Here is a 7,097-nt window from a genome sequence, read left to right as displayed (position 1 = left end):
AAGGAAAATAGGAATTAAAAAAAAAAAAAAGGAATAGGGGGAAAAAAGAGAAGAGAGGCGCAGTAAGCGATTTAACTATGCAGGAACGCGCTCGGGTTGCGCCCGACTGGGTGACTAATGGTAAGGATGACCGGCGCATCGCTACGACGCTACCCCCTCCCCCCTCGTTAGCTGTACACATAAATAGAGAATGTGAAGCGCGGGAGGAGGCGGAGGAGGCGAAGCAGGAGGAGGGTTAAGCCGCACAAAAAAGGTGCCACTTTTTACAGGTGGGTCGGCGGCAGACAAGAGGCTGATGTATGTCGGCGTACCAAATATTCCGTGGCCCACAAGAGACAGGCTTCGGACAGACGAGGGAGGGGTGAGGAGTCGTGGGGGAGGGGAGAGGCGGCGGGGGCGGCAGCGCTCGCTATCGGAGATGACAGCTGAGATACGGCCGCCGCAGCAGCAAACAAATATTTTGTCTGAACCTATACCTACAATACTTTAAATGCCTCCCGCGTATACCTTTTACAGCGGCCCAGTGCTTCCTTTTTCTTTTCCTCTCTCTCTTTCTTTTTTTTAAAATGTAGTCGCCGACGTTACTGTCTCCGGAAAGGCCCCGCGTATCTTGTAAATGCAAATTTCCCTTTCCCCGCGCGGTGCAACCTTTTCTCCATCTCCCTGTCGACCGGTTTGTAGGTGGCGAGAGATTTGTGTTGCGGAAGGGCCCGGGCAGACGGCCCGTCGAGGGTTGGGTGGTGAGTGCCGCTGCTGCCGGTGCAGCCGACTTGTCGAGACAGGACTGCTGTTCGCCGAAACTGCTGTCGTCACGAACGGGATTAATTAACGCCGCGCAACAGGCACTTACTAGGGACTTTGTGGAATATAAAGGAGACGGAGGGGGAGGAACGTGGAGTAAGGAGTGGAAGGGGGAAAAGTGGGAGGGGGTGGGGCGGGGAGGGGGGAGGAGAAGTTACGTGCGCCTCACGATCGGAACAGTGGGCGAGGCAGGGGAGTGGGTGGTAGTTGTGGAGTGGCGGCTGCGGGCTTTGTACACCTCCCGGGCTTTGGCCTAATTACCGCGGTCGGTGGCGGAGGGTGCTTGGCGCGAGCGAGGGCGCCCGTAAACAGCGCCCAGGCGTCGCTAATGAAGCCAGCAACGGCGTTGCCTGCGGAAGAAGCCGTACGGCGTGCCGCGGGCCGCCAACAGCGCCACTGATGGGCGGTTGCGCAGGACGCCGTCCAAGGACTCGCCGACCTACATTCGAACGCATCATATGCAACCAGTCAGCGCCTAAAGTACGGAATCACGAAACTACGAGAAGCTGCTTTAATGTGTATTCATTTATCGACAACAGGTTTCGGTCAAGCGACTATCTTCAGGTGATGAATATCATTACGTCATATTAAAGGCAGGTTCCTTCACGTCAAGTAGAGGAGATCGTTGTACCTGTAGGATAATGTAGTGATGTTTTCTAGCCGCTGTTTGAATCTAGTAACTGCTTTGTAAGCAAATGAAGGAAAGCACCCTTAAAACAGTCATACTCAGTTTCCGTCATTCTCCTCTGTTTTTGTTGTGGGGGACATGATGTTGAGTTTTGTGCAGCGTTTCTATTGTACACTACTGGCCATTAAAATTGCTACATCAAGAAGAAATGCAGATGATAATCGGGTATTCATTGGACAAATATATTATACTAGAACTGACATGTGATTACAATTTCACGCAATTTGGGTGCATAGATCCTGAGAAATCAGTACCCAGAACAGCCACCTCTGGCCGTAATAACGCCCTTGATACGCCTGAGCATTGATTCAAACAGAGCTTGGATGGCGTGTACAGGTACAGCTGCCCATGCAGCTTCAACACGATAGCACAGTTCATCAAGAGTAGTGACTGGCGTATTGTGACGAGCCAATTGCTCCGCCACCATTGACCAGACGTTTTCAATTGGTGAGAGATCTGGAGAATATGCTGGCCAGGGTCGCAGTCGCACATTTTCTGTATCCAAAAAGGCCCGTACAGGACCCGCAACATACGCCCGGTCGAACATTATCCTGTTGAAATGTAGGGTTTCGCAGGGATCGAATGAAGGCTAGAGCCATGGGTCGTAACACATCTGAAATGTAACGTCCACTGTTAAATGTGCCGTCAATGCGAACAAGAGGTGACCGAGACGTGTAACCAATGGCACCCCATACCATCGCGCTGGTTGATACGCCAGTGTGGTGATGACGAATACACGCTTCCAATGTGCGTTCACCGCGATGTCGCCAAACACGGATGCGACCATCATAATGCTGTAAACAGAATGACGTTTTGCCATTCGTGCACCCAGGTTCGTCGTTGAGTACACCATCGCAGGCGCTCCTGTCTGTGAACCAGCGTCAAGGATAACCGGAGCCATGGTCTCCGAGCTGGTAGTCCATGCTGCAGCAAACGTCGTCGAACTGTTCGTCCTGATGGTTTTTGTCTTGCAAACGTCCCCATATGTTGACTCAGAGATCGAGACGTGGCTGCACGATTCGTTACAGACATGCGGATAAGATGCCTGTCATCTGGACTATTAGTGATATGAGGCCGTTGGGATCCAGCACGGCGTTCCGTATTACGCTCCTGAACCCACCGATTCCATATTCTGCTAACAGTCATTGGCTCTCGACCAACGCGAGCAGCAATGTCGCGATACGATAAACCGTAATCGCGATAGGCTACAATCCGACCTTTATCAAAGTCGGAAACATGCGGTACGCATTTCTCCTCATTACACGAGGCATCACAACAACGTTTCACCAGGCAACGCCGGTCAACTGCTGCTTGTGTATGAGAAATCGGTTGGAAACGTTGCTCACGTCAGCACGTTGTAGGTGTCGCCACCGACGCCAACCTTGTGTGAATGCTCTGAAAAGCTAATAATTTGCATATCACAGCATCTTCTTCCTGTCGGTTAAATTTCGCATCTGTTGCACGTAATCTTCATGATGTATCAATTTTAATGGCCAGTAGTGTATATATTACGAATTCCACACATTTAAGCTCTGCGTAATACATTGAAGCTATTTGGAGGATACTGTTAGTTCTTCAGTTACAAGAGTTTTGTGGTTAGTAAAGTTCAGTATATTCTTAAAAGTAGTTGTATAGCGTGGGGATGATCGTGCACCATCTGGTAACTTGAAATGGAAGAAGATCTTCTACCATGGAATACGTGATACGTCCGAAAGAACTGAGTTTCTTTAATGACTTAACAATTTTACTTATTTCGGAAATGGAAATTTCTGTTAGCTGCGTATAGCTTCTACTTCAAAATATTTTAAATTTTTAATTAGTTTTTGGTACTATTGATTTCATATGCTGGTTATTGATGTGTAGTAGATTAATGGTGTACCACACAGACTTGTTCTACAAGCAGTGAAACTTCGGACCACAAACCAAAAAAATGCTACCGAATAAAATATGAGTATCTGTATTTACAGTATGTGGAGTTGAAAGCCTTACACACAGTCTTCACTTATCAAGGTTACTCAAAAAGCCAGAATTTGCGGAACGAATGATTCTTAGATACTGGGATCTCGAAGAAGTGACGGTCAATATAGAGGACGAACGAACCAAGGATTGTGCACCAATACAGAGAGTATTTCCGACATCAGGAAATCTCGAGGTACCTGGTAAAAGACGTAAAATGGAGTAAAACTGAAGAGGTAACCGGCTGAGTTCCCCAACGAAGTGTTATAGGTCTTCTGCTGTTCCTAATCGCACACAGAAGTTTTAGGAGACAATCTGAGTAGTCCTCTTAATATGTTTGCAAATGATGCTGTCATTTACCGTATATTGAAGTCGTCATAAGATCAAAACCACTTGCAAAATGATTTAGACAAGATACCTACAAGTATGTGCTGCGAAAATGACAATTGTCGTTGAATGAAGAACAGTATGACATCATTTACATGAGGACGAAAAGAACTTATTAAAAAAGAAGAACCTTGCAGGTAGGATTGGTCAACGGCCTTGCTCCAGTGGATATACCGGTTCCCGTCAGATCACCGAAGTTAAGCACTGTTGGGCGTGGCTGGCACTTGGATGGGTGACCATCCGTGCCGCAATGCGCTGTTGCCATTTTTCGGGGTGCACTCAGCCTCGTGATGCCAATTGAGGAGTTACTCGACAGAATAGTAGCTGCTCTGATCAAAGAAAACCATCATAACGACCGGGAGAGCGGTGTGCTGACCACACTCCCCTCCTATCCGCATCCTCAGCTGAGGATGCCACGGCGGTCGGATGGTCCCGATGGGCCACTTGTGGCCAGAAGACGGAGTGCATTGCAGGTAGGGTTGACTTAGGACGTCAGAAAAGTCCAGAGAAGGGCAGATCGGTTTTTACTGCCGCGAAAATGGGAAGATATTGTCACGGTTCTGATAAGTGAATTAGGATGGCAATCATTAAAACAAAGGCTTTTTTCTTTCAGCGAAATCTTTTCATAAAATATCGGTCACTAACTTTTTCCTCTGAGTGTGAAAATATTTTACTGTTGCCAATATTCACAGTGAGAAATGGCCAAGGTAATGAAATAAGAGAAATCAGAGCTCCCTTGCCAGGCACTTAAAGAGTTAACACATGCTTAGACTGGGTCTGGGGATGCTGACACAACAGGTAACACGAGAACAAAAGTATGCTACGTCGAAGAGGTACAAGGAGCTGTTGAGGAAATGGAAACACAGGAAACAGAGATTTACAGCCGTGGGATTTTGAAGTCAAATATTCACGTTGTTATCTATTCCCGGAACAGAATTAGACCCAGGGCAAAAATCAGCTTGGAGAAAAGAGCGAAGAAGGTTGCAAAGTATGAGAATGGGAGAATACTGTACAAGAATAAAGACCAGAAGATACGCTGATGCGAATTTACGTCACTCTAGAGGAAAAAACGAAAAGAAAGAGAAAATGCGAATGGACATGGTGTTTTCGAAGTATAATTCGATATAAAAACGTATCGGAATGGCCCTGGACACTATTTTAGGTAGTTTCGTTTTCAATTACTGAGTAAACGATTTGCTTCAGTGTTACGCGGTAATCCATCTTCACAGCTTTCACAGCTCATTGTAACCAATTTAAAACAAACTCCTCCATTCCAGAGATACAATTCGAGCATAGTCCTGGAAGAGTATGTACGCTGTAAGCAGTAATTGAATTGGATTGTTTGGGGGAAGAAATCAAACAGCGATGTCATCGGTCTCATCGAATTAGGGGAGGATGTCGGCCGTGCCCTTTGAAAGGAACCATCCAAACATTTGCCTGGAGCGATTTAGGGAAATCACGGAAAACCTAAATCAGGATGGCCGGACGCGGGATTGAACCGTCGTCCTCCCGAATGCGAGTCCAGTGTACTACCACTGCGCCATCTCGCTCGATGTACGCAGTAAGACGTCTCGAACGACTAGATGAAGCTTCATCGTAAATCGTTCGCTTAAGACCGCAGTTGCAACAGATGTTACATGTTCGGCTTGTCTTGCTGTCGTCAAAGACAGCTGCAGCCGCGCATCATACACTGGTTCAGTACACTCACTACTCTGCTGCAGCGGGCCAAACAGTGCAAACGCACACAGCAGGATTGATGGTTCCGGAAAAGAGCAGCTACCAGACGCAGCCCACTGAACTTGCCCCAGCACTCAGAGCCTCCAGCTTAATGCACTCCACTGTTCAGCTGGTATCTCTCCTGCCTTGATACCGTCTCGGCACGCATTCCTTCCAATTAAAATATGAAACTAGCGGAAGCGCTAAGCAGATAATACACGAGATACCTCTCGTGAATTAATGTCCCTGTGTTCTTAGGGAAAGAGTTAGTCGTAATAAACATACGGGTTTACTACCTATGAGCACGGCATGGCCTAGTCCTTGTGCAACTTTCCAGACCGAGAACTCGCCTTTCTTCCGTATGCTGCAGTGTTTAACGTCTGTGGATACCGTCGGAAAGAGAACGCACGCGCTTCCAGTGAAGTTTTCTCGAGTTTTAAGGTATCAAAATGGCTATAGAGTAGGGTTTTCCAAACTGTGTTTCGTGGAACACCTGTGTTCCGTGGAACTGAATAACTGCTCCACAGAAAAACTATTAATGACATGGATTTTTGACATTTCTTCTTTTTTTGTGTTGTTAGATATGATTTAAAATTGAAGTAATCAGCGGATAAAACACGTTTATCTCATTTTCTACAATTTTATTAACCTGCAAAATAAACAAAGTGTTCACTCAGAGTACCGGGATTCTATCAGAGGAAAAGCTTGGGAACCATTGTTCATGCCGGCCGGAGTGGCCGAGCGGTTCTAGGCGCTACAGTCTGGAACCGAGCGACCGCTCCGGTCGCAGGTTCGAATCCTGCCTCAGGCATGGGTGTGTGTGATGTCCTTAGGCTAGTTAGGTTTAAGTAGTTCTAAGTTCTAGGGGACTGATGACCTCAGAAGTTAAGTCCCATAGTGCTCAGAACCATTTTTGAACCATTGTTCTAAGGCGAGATTAAAATGGCTCAAGGGCATGATTTCGCCGATCAATACAGAGAAAAGCCAAATTTTGTGTTTGGTCGTATTGTTAATTACGGAATTACGTTCGATGTGAGGCGGTACTTTAGTTAAGGCGATGAAGTCGTTTTCAAGAATAAGAGAACTAAAGTCAAAGTTCAAACAGGCAAATTCAGGTTTCTTATGCTTCCGCTAATCAGGTGACTGGCTGTGATACCATTTGATCCACCGTTAAATAACCCGATGTTACCTTATGCTGTTGCTCTCTGATAATACGGCGTCAAATAAAATTCTGGTTCACTATACTGGTTTCGTTTTCTCGAATAATCCAGGTTCGCGAATCCGTTTCTCACAGTACTGACCATGTTTTACTGTACTATAGTTTATGTTTGTTAATGAAGTCTTCGTTAACCAACCTCCATGTGTGTAATCCTGGATCGTACTGTTGTCTAGGAATGACACTCCGTTCTTGAAGACAGATGCGTCATCTGACCCGTAGACTTTTTGCCAAAAGATATGTCTTATTTACGGATTCTCGCGCTGCTTCTTAGTAGAGTAGTTCCATATTTAAGATTGAATAACAAGTACACTGTTTTTGTTCCTCTGGTTT

The 7,097-nt window shown here is 46.3% G+C and overlaps 1 pseudogene; it reads left to right on the top strand.

The window, feature by feature from the left end:
• Positions 1-3,978: 3,978 nt before the first annotated feature.
• On the top strand, positions 3,979-4,096 carry LOC126089988 (5S ribosomal RNA; annotated as a pseudogene).
• The last annotated feature ends 3,001 nt before the right edge of the window (positions 4,097-7,097 follow it).

The sequence above is a fragment of the Schistocerca cancellata genome, chromosome 6, assembly GCF_023864275.1.
Source record: "Schistocerca cancellata isolate TAMUIC-IGC-003103 chromosome 6, iqSchCanc2.1, whole genome shotgun sequence".
Classification (NCBI taxonomy): domain Eukaryota; kingdom Metazoa; phylum Arthropoda; class Insecta; order Orthoptera; family Acrididae; genus Schistocerca; species Schistocerca cancellata.
This window is presented reverse-complemented; position numbering and strand designations above follow the sequence as displayed.